This window comes from Rhincodon typus, chromosome 1 (genome assembly GCF_021869965.1).
Source record: "Rhincodon typus isolate 14 chromosome 1, sRhiTyp1.1, whole genome shotgun sequence".
In the NCBI taxonomy this organism is placed as follows: Eukaryota; Metazoa; Chordata; class Chondrichthyes; order Orectolobiformes; family Rhincodontidae; genus Rhincodon; species Rhincodon typus.
In genome coordinates, this window is record NC_063332.1 from 49,671,988 (window position 1) to 49,689,645 (window position 17,658).

General features: G+C 40.9%; 1 long non-coding RNA gene across 1 annotated transcript in view; it reads right to left on the reverse strand.

Annotated features, from left to right (window-relative positions):
• LOC125483494 overlaps positions 1-9,332 on the reverse strand; it is a 30,421-nt gene extending 21,089 nt beyond the window's left edge. The window contains exons 1-2 of the long non-coding RNA XR_007262478.1: positions 9,220-9,332; positions 7,138-7,238 (exon numbers count right to left, since the gene is read on the reverse strand). This is a non-coding gene — a long non-coding RNA (uncharacterized LOC125483494). The remainder of the gene's footprint in view (positions 1-7,137; positions 7,239-9,219) is intronic.
• Between the last annotated feature and the right edge of the window lie 8,326 nt (positions 9,333-17,658).

Here is a 17,658-nt window from a genome sequence, read left to right on the forward strand (position 1 = left end):
CAGGGAGTAGGCTATTCTGGATTTGGTATGGCCCAATGATATAGTCAAGGATCCTCTAGGGAAGAGTGATCATAGCATGTTAGAATTGCAAATTCAGTTTGAGGAAAAGAAACTTGAGTCCCACACTAGTGTTCTCGTTTTAAACAAATGTAATTACATTGGCATGAGGACAGGTTTGGCAGTAGTGGACTGGGTGAAATGACTAAAAGGTAGGACAGGTGATGAATAGTGGCAGATATTTAAGAAGATATTCAATTACTGCCAACTAAATTCTATTCCAGAGAGGAAGAAAAATTGTAACAGGGAGAAACCGCATCCATGGTGAAGAAAGAAAGTTATATACAATCTAAAGGCAAAAGCTAAGGCATACCATATTGCAAAGGTCAGTGGCAGACTGGAGGATCAGGAAACTATTAAAGATTAACAAAAGGTTACTAAAAATTGTAACTTAAGACCAAAGGTTAATTATTTTGTAAACCATCATATTTAATATTTTGGTAATGATATAGATAATTTACAGCACAGAAAGAGCCACTTGGTCCATTGTGTCTCCACTGGCTAACCAAAATTCACCCTGCCTAATCCCGCTTTTCAGCATTTGATCTGGACCTTTATAAGCTACGGCACTTAAGGAGTATATCCAGATACCTTTTGGCTAGAAGAAGAGTGCTAACTAACACAAATGTGTGGACATAGTATTAAGAAGTAGTTGCAGATTGAGTGAATGAAGGATTTGACTCCTGTGGATGAATATTGTCCTGTAAAGTAAATATGATTTGACTACATAAAGTTCTCAGCTTATTCAGCGTATGCTTGCAACTTCTGGCAGTATAGTGATGGTAAACTTTTGTCTAATGACAGTTATACACAGAAGACTTAGACAGTGAGGGTCTTTGTTCATTCAGCAGAAGAGCTGCATTAACAATGGTTGTTGGGGCAATTTCTATATACTTATCTGTATTCTGCCATCAGCCATTTACTGAAGAATATCAGTGTCTACTAATGAAAGACAATCTAATATGATGGATATAGTAAGCAATGTAACTTATCTTTGGCATGATATAATATCAAGAGTCAGTCAAAATATGTTTTAAAAAAGATTAGGTAATTTCCAATACTCATTCCAAATAATATCATGAATCCCTCAGCAATCTTGACAAGCTCAATATCATTAACATATGGAAAGAATTTTGATTGATCAATATCGGGTTGACTCCAATCCAAAAGTCTGTACACTGAAGTAAAAAGCATGCAGTTTACTTTTGCAAGAAGCCCACAGTCAATTTCTCTGATCTATTGTGGTGCACTCTTTGTTGTAAAAGTATGTCCAAGTTGGGAATGATTCAATCACTTTCTGTGTGTCCTCTCATGACTGAAGATGGGATCAGTGAGGCCCACCACAGCGCTGACATTTCATACCATCGTTATGTGTGCTTGGCTGAACTTCAGTAACTGATCCACCTCAGATGACTGTCTGGGCATGTTCAATGTTGTGGGTTTGGCATGGATCGACATCAAAACATGCTGAACAAAATGTCAGCACTTGTCTCCACACAGACAAATGAGATGTAGTATTTTCTCAAGGGTGATACTCTACAATGCAGAAGTTTGTAATGCTTTATTTAGGGTGACCTTGCATTGCTTGTCCAGACTATCTTAACAATATAGTCTGCTCAACTGAGCCAAATTTTCTTGGGGGTTTGCCTTCATGTTGTTGGGCCTAGCATGATGGAAAAGACACATTGCTTCAGAATTTTGTCCTGACATCAAATTCTTATGATGGATCTCATGTGTCAATGCTGGAAAGGTTCCAGAGTTTTCATGTAGTGCCTTTTGTAGATCCAGGATTCTGCAACATACAGCAACAGAACAGCTTGATTGAGTTTGATTTTCCAGATATAATCATGAGCCAGCCATGAATAGAATTTGCTTTCTGGAAGTGTGCATAGTTATCTTCATGCATAGTGGCCTCCCTGGAGAGCATTCTACTCATATATGAAATGTCATTTTATAGCCTTTGATTGGTAAGAACAACAGTAATGTTCGATACTTCATAGTGTGTGCCTGGTGCCAGCTGAAACATAACCTCAGTCCTCAAGATGCTGACTTGGACATGAAGATTTTTGAATGCACTTAAGAATTTGTTTGCCATAGTCTGAATGATCACCTTATTGTGGAAACCTATGCGACAGTCATCATATACAGAAGTTCTGCCTCAGTGGTTTTGGTAGAGATACAAAATCTGGAGAGATTGGAAGAACTTTCCTGAATGGAACTTAATGTTGATGCCTGCAGGCAAGTGGTTTGCTTGAGCAGTGTAAACAATCCTTCCACATCAGATAGGGGTTCACCTGCACATTCGTCAATATGGTCTACTGCATCCGCTGTTCCCAATGTGGCCTCCTCTACATCAGTGAGACCAAGCGGAGGCTCGGAGACAGCTTTGTAGAGCACCTGCACTCTGTTTGTGACAAACAACAACACCTTGCGTTCGCAAACCATTTCAACTCCCCCTCCCACTCCCTGGGTGATGTGTCCATCCTGGGCCTCCTCCAGTGTCACAATGACGACATGCACAAATTGGAGGAGCAGCACCTCATATTCTGCCTTGAGAGCCTACAACCCAATGGCCTAAACGTGGATTTTACCAGTTTCAAACTCTTCCCACCCCCAGTCTCATCCCATGTCCAACCCTCCCTCTCATCCCCACCTCCTTAACCTGACACAACCTGTCCATCTTCTCTCCCACCCATCCGCTCCTCCGACCTCATTGACCAATCCCCACCACTGCCTACCTGCACTCACCTATCACCATCCCACCTACCTTCCCCAGTCCCACCCCTCCTCTCTCTATTTATTTCTGAGCTCCCTTCCCTCTCCCCCATTTCTGAAGAAGGGTCCCAACCTGAAACGTCAGCTTTCCTGCTCCACTGATGCTGCCTGGCCTGCTGTGTTCCTCCAGCTCCACACTGTGTTATCTCTGACTCCAGCATCTGCACTTCTTACTATCTCTGAGAGATCTTTAAATGATAGATTCTGTTCAGGTTCCACAGGATTATTATACTGACTGCTCACTCTGCCTAAAACTAATTGTATCTAGAAATTTAAAATACCAGTGACAAGTGACAAATTCCTTTCAGGAAGCTGAGAAGCAGCAATAAGTTAATCAACAGTGTTTTTTCCAATAATATTAGACATAATTGACCATCTCTATTTGTGCATCAATGCTTGCCTTTATGTGTACATAGGTTACATGCAGTGTGCAGAATGTCATCCTGTAACTTAATGTCAACTCCTGGCAAATTCCGTGCTAAACTGGTAATCTGAAACGAATTTATGAAAAGCTTCTACATAACAATTGTACACAAATTCAAACTATAACTGATGAAGATATTGTTATCAGGTAATCCATTTGAAGATATTATTAAATACATAATATAAATAATGGAATGTGTTTGTTAAGTTCATGACTAATTCCATTTCCTGAAGTAACTTCAAGCTGCCACTCAGTACATCCCTCAAAGGGAACCTAAATAATTGATCACATGGTAAGTAATATGTAATTTAACCATTTAATTTCGTGGAAGTGGAGGCCTGGTAGATGCAAATTCCCATTTTAATAAAAGGAGAATATTATCAATATTTTCCCATAATTATGATTCTACTAAGATTTTGAGGACACATGGCTTTAAACACAATCTCTGCAAATAGAATTAATTAATGCATTTCCAACTGCATTGAAAATTTGCCTTATTTTTGCTCAATGAAGCATTATACCCTTCTGTTTAAAAATTGTGAATGCTTGAAATGAAGGAATTTGTCAGGTAGTGGTGCTTTAAGATGGAAAGGAAACAATGGTAAGTCTTTTGAAGGAAAGTTTTAACAGAGAAAAAGTAAAAGTGGAATTATTGCGAGTTTGAAGATCAATCTCCAAAAGCCACTGTCATCAAGAAAGGTGCAGTCATTCAGGATTAAATCAGCAAAACATGCAAACCTCCTGTACCTAATTCCTTTTTAACCATGGTTTGAGGGGTGTTCAAGTTACTCTGGAGATGCAAGCCATTGATTATCTGATAGTTGCTGAGAAATTAATTAATATAATTGGCCAAACCAGTTACTTCCCCTTTCAAAAGCTGCAACATTTTCTGCTTCCTCCATCCACCCAATTACTGGTCTGACTTTTTACCAGTTGCTAGGACACTGACCTTTGACTGCTAGCTTTCCCACCCAGCACACAGCCAGCCTATTAATCAGCCTATCTAACCAATGGGAAAGCAGTAATAATATGATAATGAGGTCTTATTATTTACTTAGGCAAGACCTCTGCAAACATGATGTCTTGTTCACTCCCTGCCTCTCCATGAATATTCAGGCTATTGCAACCAGATAAAGGTTACTCAATTTTGTGAAAGTATGTTCTGAGCAACAATAACTAGAGTTACAATCCCCACAGGACCAATAACATTTAAAATTAGAATTAGAGTTATGTTTTTACTGTCACATGTACTCAAGTACAGAAGTACCGTGAAAAGTTTACAATGTCGCCTCTCATGGTGCCATCTTAGGTACAAAGTACCTAGGTACAGATCTTAGATACAAAAGAGGAATAAAGAAGAAAATAAAGTTGCATCACCTTACAGTGATTCATAGTATGAGTTAGAAATAAGACAGAGTTGAAAGGATAAACATTAGAGTCAGATAAACATTACATTGCAGTAGATCAGTGCTGGGGCTTCCACATGTGATCTGACCAGCCTTGCAAGCCATTGCCTGCCTGTGTCTGATGCCAATCCAACAATTTGATATTCCATCAAATGACTGAAAGAATCCCACAGCAAGAGGTGAAGTTTTAAGAATTTTACTTCAACAAGCAAACTAAAAGCAAAGTTGACTGTATAGTATTTCAGTGGGAAACATTAAACAGTTTAAATTACTGAAAATCTCCCACCACAGTTATACCTTACCCTGTGCCCCTAGATATTCTATTGTCATAGAATCAGTGCAGTGAATTTTAGCTCCCAGGGGCTTGCTTTTTCTCTTCTCCTTTTCTAGCCAGATAACTTCTAATCCCTGAACTGGTGAGAGATGAGTTGGAGTTTCTTCCTTTTGATGCAAGCTAAGCAAATCTTCCAGCATCTTTTTAACCTTTGTGAAGTTAGCTCCTTTAATCTGAGCATCAGTTTCTACTTGCAATTTGCATGCTGAACCATAGAGACTTACTGCCTCTCTCTCTATTTGATTCTTGCAGACTGAAACTGTGAGATTCAGTGACATTTGGGAACATTAGCATCCATTCTTGCAATTTCCTGTGAAATCTTTCCATACTTCACTGCAACTCAGTGACAATATGAATCACATGGATATTGTATTTATGTAGAAATGCTAATCGTCTGCACTCACATCTTCATTCTATCTTGTAATTAAATGTAAATTTACTGGAACTGACATTCCTACCACTTTCCTGTGACTTCCCACAATCAGTGGGGCCAATCTGGTCATTGCTTACATGTGTGCAAATTCTGCACTTTCTTTTCAGAAAGACAACCTGGAACACTTTTTCATCTTTCACAATCAAAGCACCTAAGCTTGTAGTTAGACAGAATTCAGAACCGGTCACTTAAACTATTTCATTACTACATCCTATCGTGAATTAAAGAGATAACATCCCTAAGTAATCTGTAAATCAGTAAGACTCTGGACACATTGAAGTTACGATGCAATAGAGTCGTAGAGTAATACAGCATGGAAACAGACTGTTCGGCCCAAACTGGTCCATGCTGATCGTGCTGCCCACTCAGCTGGTTCCAATTGCCCACATTAGGTCCATATCCCTCTGAACCCTTCTGATCCATGCACCTATCCAAATGTTTTCTTAAATGTTGCTATTTTACCTGCCTCAACTACTTTCTCTGGCAGCCCATTCCATATACGCACCACTTTCTGTGTGAAGAAGTTGCCCCTCAGGTCCTTCTTAAATCTTTCCCCTCTCACCTTAAACCTATGCCCTCTAGTTTTCAATGCCCCATCCCTGGGAAAAGACTATATGCATTCATCCTATCTATGCCTCTCATAATTTTATACACCTCAATAAGGTCACCCTTTATTCTCCTATGTTCTAAGGAATAAAGTCCTACCCTGGCCAACCTCTCCCTATAACTCAGGCCTACTAGTCCTGGCATCATCCTCGTTAATCTTCTTTGCACATTCTCCAGTGTAACTATGTCTTTCCTATAACAGGGTGACTAAAACTGTACACAATACTTCAAGTGTGGCCTCACCAATGACTTATACAACTGTAACATTATGTCCCAACTTCTATACTCATTGCCTCGACTGATGAAGGCCAGCATGCCAAATGTCTTCCTCACCACCCTGTCCATCTGAGATGCTGCTTTCAGTGAACTATGTACTTGTACTCCTAGGTCCCTCTGATCCATTACACTCCTCAGGACCTTACCATTTACTGTTTAATCCTACCTTGATTTGACTTTCCAAAGTGCAACACCTCACACTTATCTTCATTGAATTGCATTTGCTAGTCCTCAGCCCACTTCCCCATCTGATCAAGATCCCTCAGTAATTTTTGATAACCTTCTTCGCTATCAACAATTCCTCCTAATTTTGTATCATTCGCAAACTTACTACTCATGCCTTGTACATTCACATCTGGATCATTTATGTAAATAATAAATAACAAAGGTCCCAGCACCGATCCCTATGGCACACTAATAGTCACAGGCCTCCAGCCCTGTGGAAATAACTGCTATTTCTACGAACATAGTTTGAGAAAATTATATTAAAAGTATGGTGGTTCATTTAGGTTATATGAGATGAATAAGCAGAACAGAGTACAATTTTAAAAGAGTTTGTATGCATTTCTTTTGTATGCTTTTTAACAAAATCACTCAGCAATCAAATTAGTGTCTTCAGCTGCTTAGGCCTTTCACTCTGCATTTCCTTCTGTCAAGCTCCCTGTCTTTCAACTCTCTTTGATTCTTCAAGATGCTTTTAAAATTGTATCTATTTGTCCAAGCTTCTCATCATCTGCTGTAATATCTCACTATCTGGCTCATATTAAATTTCACTGTTTAATGGCCCAGATCTTCTGAGAAGGAATGGTGACCAAAATATACACACCTTTAGAGGAGTTCTCCATTTGAACTTCTGACCCTGGAGCCTTCCCAGCTGGAGCAGTCTAGTGTAGTCCAGGAATCCAGACATCCAGCATTGAAGTGGATCTGCATTGAAACAGAACCTTTCTCTTTCATGACAATACCTGCTGGATTCTGTAGTTTAAAGGTCCTGAGGCTATTTTCATGGCTACTAAAAGTAACTGTGCGGGACATATGGGAAAGGGGTAAGATGTCAAGTGGATGAAGAGATAAATTGCCGGATGTGAAGGTAACATAGTGCAGGTAGTAGTCTATTTTTGGTGACAGAATTGATGGGCCGAAGGGCCACTTCTGTACTGTAAGATTCTATGTGGGTGTGGGCTGGTAGTGGTAGCTGAAGGAGGCGCAGATGTGGCAGGTGACTGGGGATAAAAGGATATGGTGGAATGTTATGATGTTGGGTAGAATAACTATGAAGTGGAAGGCAGGAAGCTAAATGTGTGGTTCCTTTAAGAGATTTGTCTGTACATAGAAATTTAAAGAAACGTATGTCTGTGAACAGCAGCTAAAGTTGCCAGTACAGACAGCCTTAAAAAGCAGGTGCATCAAAAATGTCTTACAGTTGGCAGGCAAAACAGTCTTGATTTGGTGTTGTGAGAACAAGTTTGAATTTGGCCAATTAATTTAAATGAAGCACCTAGATACAGAAAGCCAATTGAATTTAAATCTGATGGTGTTGACAACCTAAAACCAATCATATTGTAAGAATTTGATTATGTCATTACGGGTATGCAAGACAAGGGTATTTGGAAAATTGGGGAGATCAAACTGCCATCTGGAAGAGAGAGCTTTCTGCCACCTGCCAGAGTTGGCACTGTTCAGCTCTCAGAGAAAGTTCATCTTATTAATCGAAGGTCCCACGGTATTTTAGCTCAAAGTCCTCACGGAAGACATTATAGAAATAGAACAATCCTGATAGCAGAATTTACAGAAGAAAGGTGTTCGTGAAGAGAATGGAGATGACAGAATATTTCAGATGACAGTCTTCATTGCTTTTTATTAATTGGGTTTATATTAGTGGGACTTGTCTTTATTGAAACAGCATTTCAGTAGAATGTAGACAGTTAGGGAGTGCTTAGTAGCCTAAGGGGGAATTGTTGGTTTGTTAGTAATTTTGTTAATTTGTTCATTGTTGGGTTAAATAAATAATTGTTTCTTGCTACTTATAAAGTGGAGATCAGGGATTATCTTTCTTTTAATAGATTACGAGGGGAAAGATGAGCTTATCTGTGTATTTAGGGGGTAATTATTAGAGAGGAACTCCCACCCCTGTCATAACAGATTGGGGCTTAATTATCAGAGGGGTTCGGCCATTCTCAATCGTAACAGGAAGGTTGGATGTGGGGAATGAGGAAAAGGATATGGTTGAAGGTGAAGGATGATGGGGGCGAATTGTAGCTGAGGAGAATTAACCTGAATCTGGGCAGGATTCTCTAGTATGTCTGGGTCTTTGAGACATAAATTACCCTTGGAATCGTTTGCCCACAATTTCTAGGACAGCATGGTCCATTACAGGGCAAGCTTGCTGCAGCCCAGCTGCAGACCCTGGGACTTCACATTGACTAGTGTGACAGCACGGGAAAAGACATGTTCTGAGGTTACATAGATGGCACGGTTGACAGATCATTATAAAAATACTTCCACATCTGTAAATATATAGATATACTTTCCCTCGTCACCTGGCTGATTGGCTGTTAAATTTCATTCTTATTGCATAGTTGTGGTTCAGTGGGAGATAGCTCATTATCCTGTTCATGCTCTTGTGAGTCAGGTCCAGGATCCGCCTGATAGTCAAAACTCACCATCCCCCTGTTCACATAACTCATAGGGGAGGCAATGGCCTAGAGGTATTATTGTTGAACTGTTAATCCAGAGACCCAGGTAATGTCCTGGGGACCTGGGTTTGAATCCCACCACGGGATTGAATTTGAATTCAATAAAAATCTGCAATTAAGCGTCCAATGATGACCATGAATCCATTGCCAATTGTCCGAAAAATCCATCTGGTTCAGTAATGTCCTTTAGGGAAGGAAACAGCCATCCTTACCTGATCTGGCCTACTTGTGACTCCAGACCCACAGTAATGTGGTTGACTCTTAAACTGCCCTCTGGGCAATTAGGGATGGGCAATAAATGCTGCCGAGCCAGTGAGGCCTCATCCTGTGAATGAATAAAGCAAAAAAATGCCATTTTGCATTACTGTTCTTTTCAACCCCATCGGCTTTTGGACTCCCCAAGTTTCCATCCAACCCTTTTATGTAGTTGGTTAATATCCGCCTGGTTTACTGCATTGGTATATCATCTATCACCATGCAATGTCCAAGTATTTAAGCTAGGGTGGGTGGTGACTTGTAAAATATTTCCATCCTGCATTACTCTGTGCCCTCCGATGCGATGTCAGATCCCACCCTTTTAATTACAGTTGTCCCCAAGTCCCACCATCACTTAACACTGCAGCATAATTCTACCTGTTGCCAATCTTGAGTTTCGCACTTGAGACCACTCTGCATGGACTGATGCCTGAATACTCACCTTAATGTTCACTGCCAAAGCCCCAGGATTGATCATGGTAATCCTCCTGCATTGACTTGTGAGGACAGCACTGACTAACTATAGACAAAAATAAACAACAGAGCAGAAGTAGGCCATTCAATTCATTGGTAAGGAATTCCAAATTCATAACCTTCTGAGAAAAGAAATTCCTCCTCATCTCTTTCTTGTATGGACTACTCCATACTCTGAGATTATACCCTCTAGTCCGAGATCCCCCACAAGGGAAAACAACCTTTCCACATTTACCCTGTCAGAACCCCGAAGAAAGATTCATGTTTCAATAAGGTCTCCTTCTATTCTCCTAAACTTCATTGACTACAAACTCAACCGAGAGCTAAAGGGATCAAAGGGTGTGGGGAGAAAGAGGGAACAGAGTACTGAGTTGAATGATTAGTCATGATCATGTTGAATGGTGTACTAAGTTCAAAGGGCTGAATGTCCTACTTCTGCTCTTATTTTTTATGTTTCTACTAAACTTCTCCTCATAAGAAAATCCCTCTGTACCTGGGATCAACCTAGTAACAGCGCAGCACTCTGATAGATGCCTCTGAAACTCCCCAAATGACTTATTTGTACTCCCTGGATTGGTGGACTTGGCCTGCAAGACTGACCATGGCCAACCTCCTGGACTGAGATCAGACAATGCCCTCGACTGAGGCTTGGATAAGTCCTGAATGACTGTAGTCCCCTTTTTCTTCACTAAGCAACATCTCCACTCCCTTGGATGTTTAGTACTAGCAACATGACAAGCTTCCTGCTTTACAGTCTGATATAATGCAAGTCAAGCCCGAGATACTGTGAACTTTCAAATTAGCACAAATTGAGTGTGCTGTGAAAGCAAGCAAAGAGCCATTAAATGCATATTGTACTGATGCATAAGAAGCGTGTGTGTCCCCACATGCACAGCAAACTGACAGGAGCATTTTCAATGGGACTTTCCTCCCTGGAGTATAGGAAGCTGAGGGGTGACCTTATAGAGGCTTACAGAATCATGAAGGGAATAGATAAGGTGAGTAGCCAAGACCTTTTCGCCAGGGTAGGGGAGTCCAAACTAGAGGGCATAGGTTTTAAGGTGAGAGAGGACAGATTTATAAGGGGCCTAAGGGGCAACTTTTTCACACAGAGGGTGGTGCATATATGAACCGAGCTACCAGAGGAAGTGGTAGACGCAGTTATCATTAGAACATTTAAAAGACATTTGGACAGTTACATGTATAAGAAATCTTTGGAGGGATACGTGCCAAATGCAGGACAATAGGACTAGTTCATTTTAGGAAACTTGGTTGGCATGGATCAAAGGACTTGTTACTGTGCTGTGTGACTCCGACTCTATGACCCTATGTATGCTGTCTGTGTACTCCGTGTAGCGATGAAGAGTTGAATTTGTCTGTTGATTAGTCAGTCCAAGATTAACCGTGATGGTGTTGTGAAGCTGGTGTTTTGCCATTGCTGAGTCATGTCAACAAAGGGTAGAGGTGGTTGCTGCCCGAGGGGCATGCAATGAATAGGCTTTAAAATGGATGCCCTGACCTATGCCCATTAGGTAATAACTCTATCTTTTAAGTTGGGAATTAGCACCATATAATTGAATGGGACAATTACAAACAGCAAATAAATGAGGTCAGATTGGCTAATAATTTGATGCAAGTGCATGGAAATAGGGTGGCTTCCACTTATTAACAAGATTCAAGACTCTTGTTCAAACTTTAAGGAGAAAATCAGACTTTGTTTTCTTGATTCTTAGAATGAGATATTTTTAATCTCCCTATTGCCTTTTACTTGATGGCTGGAATAATTCCACTGAACTCATGATGCTACATTGATTCTTTCACCTCTTTGGAAGAGTTATCCAATGAGACATATTCCTCTGTTATTCAAATCTTTCCTTTTCAATTATGCATTCAATTTTTTTTTGAAAGTTATCATTGAAAATGCATTCATTTCCCTTTCAAACAGCATATTCTAGATCATGAGATAACAAGGTGTAGAGCTGGATGAACACAGCAGGCCAAGTAGCATCAGAGGAGCAGGAAGGCTGACGTTTTGGGCCTAGACCCTTCTTCAGAAAGGTGCAGTTCTATATTCTAGATCATATCTATTTTCTACTTAAGAAAGAAGTCTCATCGTCTCTCCAATGGTCCGTTTGGCATTTAAATTGCTCGACTACACAATCACATTTCCTACGTGCCACCAGGAAACCATGAAGAAAACATTCAGTTTGGAACACAATACTTTTCCATCACTGTGCTACCTAACGTACACAATTACTAGTCTGTATGATGTAATTTAATACATTTGTGTTCCTCACATTTAAAAAAAGACTGCAGTTTTATTTTAAACAAATTATGGAATCCTCTGGGGTAACAGTAATTCCTCAGGTTCACATAAATAGAATTTATATCTCACTGAGGATTATATTTAAGTATTATTATTATTTAAGTGTCCCCCTGGCACTTTGCTGATGTTTGTAACATTACTGAATCTTCTTTGCCCTCCATGTGTCTTTTCTAGGTACAAGTCTGCACCAGCTTTAAAAAAGATATTTGTTCAATCAGCCTGCTTTGAACATGTTTTATCTGACCTGTGCATTCCTGTTTTAAGAATGATTCTAGTTTTCAAGGTTAGGTCAAGTAATATAAGTTCATAAAGAGGTGACAGGTCTCTTGGGTCTCCAATGTTTACAATAAACCAAGTGTGCGGAGATTTTGATTGATGTCCTTTTGTTCCTGTTTCCAGAGCTAAACTGTTGGCATAAAATTAAAGTTTTGGCCCCTATTTATTATTACAAGAAAACCGTATTGTCAATGAGGATTGGAGATTGGAGATTGCAGAGGGCAGGTAAGTGCAAATCCCCTGCTGACAAAAGAAACGGAACACAGTAGACAATGGGAATACTGACAAGGAAGGTGTCATTGGCATTTATTAGGTCTCACCATGTTCTCAGGAAATCTCAAAGCACTTCACAGCCACTGAATTATTTTGGAATGAATCACTGTTGTTTTGTCATTAAAGTGCACAGTATGATCGTACAAATTGTAAGGAAGGTGCTGGTTGGAAAGGCAATATCAGAATACCAGGATAATTCACTACTGTCAAAGAGTATCTCAGAAATAATTTAAATTCACCAGGGTAAGAAAAAAATACATCAAATTTAATGTCTTAGCCTAAACACAGCATGTGAAATCAAGCACCTCTTTTATTAAGACATTACCATTGTGGGTATAGACATAAGTCGTAATGTGAGGCTTCATTCTAGAATCTTTGAGACTCAGGGGAAATTATGTTACTCTTCAGTTGAGTTGACACTTAGCAAGCAGAGTATCCAAGGTGCTAAGCAAGCAGCAGCCAATGCTAGAGTAATAAATGGAATGGAATCTGTTTCAACAGTAAATCTTTTGTGGAGATGTACTTGACTCCCCATCATCAAGGACTGGGACATTTTTGGGAGCCTTCTGTTTGAGTTGTTTATCACTCACCATCATTCAGACTTGATATGGAAAGACTGCAGAGCTCAAGTCTGATCTGTTGGTTGGAGGATTGCTTAGCTCTGCTTGTTGCTTGCTGCTTCCACTACTTGTCACGAAAATAGTCCTGCTGTAGCTACATTAGGTTGTCTTATTTTTTGGTGTACCTAGTGCTTGACATCCCCTATTGCACTCTTCATTTGATTTGATTTGATTTGATTTGATTTATTATTGTCACATGAACCGAGATACAGTGAAAAGTATTGCATTGCGTGCTAACCAGGCAAATCATACCTTACATGAGTACATCAGAGTAATAGAGCAGAATGCAGAATATAGTGCTACAGCAACAGAGAAGGTGCAGAGAAAGGTCAACTCTAATATATGAGAGATCCATTCATTAGTCTGATAACAGCGGAGAAGAAGCTGTTCTTAAATCTGTTGGTACCTGATACTTTTGTATCTTCTACCCGATAGTAGAGGGTGAAAGAAAGTATAACCGGGGTGGGAAGTGTCTTTGATTATATTGGCTGCTTTTCGAGGCAGCAGGAAGTATACACGGAGTCAATGGAAGGAAGGCTGGTTTGCGTGATTGACTGGGCTGTGTTCACAACTCTCTGTAATTTCTTGTGATCTTGGGCAGAGCAGTTGCCATACCAAGCTGTGTTATGCCCTGGTAGGATGCTTTCAATGGTGCATCTATAAAAAAAGGTAAGAGTCATTGTCGACATGCTGAACTTCTTTAACCTTCTGAGGATGTAGAGGTGTTGGTGTGCTTCCTTGACTGGAATGTCGACATGGATGGACCAGGATAGATTGTTGGTGATATTTATTCCTAGGAACTTGAAGCTCTCAACCACCTCCACATCAACACCATTGATAGAGCCAGCATTGTGTCCTCCGCTCTGTTTCCTGAAGTCCATGACTAGCTTCTTCGTTTTCCTGATATTGTGGGAGAAATTGTTGTCTTTACACAATGTCACTAAGCCTTCTATCTACTTTCTCTACTCGAACTTGTTGCTGTCTGATAGCCAAACACTACAGCGATGTCATCAGCAAATTTGTAAATAGAGTTAGAGCTGAATTTGGCCACACAGTTGTGCAATCAGTGTTGTAAGGGGCTGCATCCACAGCCTCATGGGACACCAGTATGGAGGATTATTGTGGAGGAAATGTGGTTGCCTATCCTCACTGATTGTGGTCTGTGGGTCAGGAAGTTGAGGAGCCAGTTGCAGAGTGGGAAGCAGAGTCCGAGGTCTTGGAGTTTGGAGATGAGTTTTTTTGGAATTATGGTGGTGAAGGCAGAATTAAAGTCAATAAATAGGAAACTGACATAGGTTTCCCTGTTATCCAAATATTCCATGGATGAGTGTAGGGCCAGGAAGATGGTATCTGCTGCAGACCTGTTGCTTCAGTGGACGAATTGCAGTGGATCCAGGTAATGTAGAAGCCTGAAGTTGATGTGTGGCATTACTAACCTCTTGAAGCATTTAATAATGATGGAAGTCAGAGCCACTGGGCAGAAATCATCAAGGCACACTGCCTGTTTTTTTTAGCATCAGGATAATAGTGGCCTTCTTGAAGCAGGTAGGAACCTCATATTGTAGTAAAGAGAGGTTACAGACATCTGCAAATATTCTTGCCAGCTGGTCCATGCAGCATCTCAGTGCACGGCCGGAGACTCCATCCAGGCCAATCGCTTTCCATGGGTTTTCCCTCAAGTAGGCCAATCTGACAACTACAACAGTGACTGTGGCGGTCCTGAGGTTGTCAGGATGGGCGACATCATTTCACTGACTTTCTGTTCAAAGCCAACGAGGTTGAACCCCTGGCATGAAAGTAAAGGTAAGGTGGTGAAAATACTGGGCAATGTGGCACAGATTACAGATTGTGGTTGAATAGATTTATGCTGCTGCTAATGGCTTGCAGTGTCTCATGAACGTCCAACACTGAGCTGTGTCGAAGATATTAATTTAGTCACACACCGGAGCTTTAGACTTCGAGGTAAAGAGGTTTTATTCGTGATATCACGGGAAGACAGCGCTGACAAAAGGTCAGGTCCGTAGTCTCTGATGAGTACAAAAACAAGGCAATACTTATACACGCCATTATAGATTGAGACAGTTGTTAAAAGCAGATAAGCCCGTATAGTTTATCACATCCCCTTAAGGCAGGTCGTGTGAAATGTCATACGTCATGGTTCCACAACATGTGGTTGCTGAAACATTATCTTTAAGCAGAACGTGTCTTAAGCTATCAGTCAACACTGAATCAGCAAGTCTAAGCTCTCTACAGATATGCAACAATTTATAGCATATCTCTTACTTGACCTTTTTTCCCATCATTCCAACCTCTAATTCTAAGCTTTAGTTACTTTCTACATCTAATTGCTCTTGACACTTTAATTATTCTTCCACAATTCCCTCCTTTTTGATCCTTGGATCAACATCAGTAGTCACTGTTATCGAATGGGAGAGCATACCCCACGGGAAAGGGTCTCATTTCGAGGCATTCCTGTTTGTCATAATCAGGATCGCTGGTTACAGTACGCGGGAATAAAGGGACAGGGTTTCGAGGTCCACGGGGGAGGATGGAACAAATCAGACGTGTAGCGATAACACAAATAATAACCATCGCCAGGATGATACCACAATGAGTTAGAGTACTCTACCAATTCCCGAATGGCCACCAAACAGAGCTAGGAGGATTATAGTTATGAAATTTGCTCACCAACAGATTTGATCTGGTTGACGCCTTGTCGGATGTGATCAGCCAAACGAGTGATGTTTTCGGATTCATCCAGGAAATAGGTGCAGCCCTCTTGGCCAATGATGGCACATGTGCTGCCTTTCTCAGCCAGAATAAAGTCAAGGGCCAGGCAAATTCTGTAAGGCCACAGTGCGGATTGCCACAAGTTCGGCAGATAAGCAGGAAATGGCTTGGTAAGTTTCCTCAAAAGCATAGGCAGTCTCGTTGGCCAGTTTCTGTAAGGGAGATGCCATGTTAATTAATTCGCGTGCTGCTTTCCTGGACCCATAAATAGGGAAGGCAATCATAAAGAACTGCTCGGATTCAGTGATGGCACACTTGTTACGTCTGGTCAACGAGGCGTGCTCACCTAGAGTGGGGAGATGACACATGTGAGGAACGATATAGGCCAAATAGCAAGATCCGGTCCAATACGGAGGCAGCAGGCCCTGAGGCCATGAACAAAATAGGTACTATTATAAGGGATAAACTGAGTTATACAATCAGAAAACCAAACATGGTCAAAAGTTCCTGCTGATGTGACGTTAATAAATTTAAGCTTCGATGGAGGCCAAGCCTTGGGCGTAACATTAAAATATTGGGTGCAATTACTCTGACCCATAAACCAACCACTAAGCATAGATCTAGTGAGGCAAAATGGAATGTATCTTTTTTTTTAACCCTGATGTATTAGTGATGGTGACATAAGGTGGCATATGTGTGGTATTAATTAAATCGAGGTGGATAATAACCTTTTAATGTTAAAAAGTTGTACCCTGCCGATTCCCACTTTTCTTAGGTGCCTGTAGTGTTCACCCAATATATCCCCCTCTCTGCGGAAGATGCATAAGGGGAGTCCCCTTTATCAGTGAATCGGGGTGTGAGTGTACGCCCAGCATGAAGAGACATTTAGCTGTATTGCATACTCGTAACTGAGGGATAAAAAGGAATTATTGGCTGGAGGGTGAGTGGACTTTTCAACTGACGCCCGTGCATCGGATCTAACTAGACTGACCATGAGACAGACAAGAGTCATTAGAAGCTACTGCAGCTCCTTAGGTCTTTAGTCTTCCAGAGCGACCTTATCTTTCTTCAGCAGCTTGCACTGAGTAGCGTGAATCGAGTCATGATGTTGTTCTACTTTGACAGCAGTACAGGTGACCAGTAGCACTTGATGGGGTCCTTTCCACCTAGGAGACAAAGAGTTCTTTTCGGATGCTCTCATATATACAAAATTGCCATGTTTAAATGGATGAGTATTCCCCTCCTTGGGCTTTGGAAGTGCTGCAAAGACTTTATCATGATTTGACCGGGCTGCTTCACTTAGGGCCTGTGCATACTGTAAGGTTTTTCATCGAACCATATTAATGCTACATCAGCCCCTGTCAGTGGGGGCTTGGTGCCTGTGGCCATGGGCCTTCCCATTAAGACCTCAAACGGGGTTAGGCCTGTTATTCTATTTACCTGATTTCTCAGGGTGTAAAGGGTAATAGAGGGAAGAGCTTTGGGCCATTTTAAGTCAGTTTCCTGACAGACTTTTTCAAGGGTATTTTTTAAGGTGCTGTCGACTCGTTCTACTATCCCGGAGTATTGGCATTGGTAAGGTATGTGCACCTTCCATTCAAATCCCATGGTCTGTGTTAGGGCTGTAACTATCTTTCCTTTAAAATGTGTCCCTCTGTTGCTGTTCACCTTAATGGGTATTCCAAATCTAGGGATGA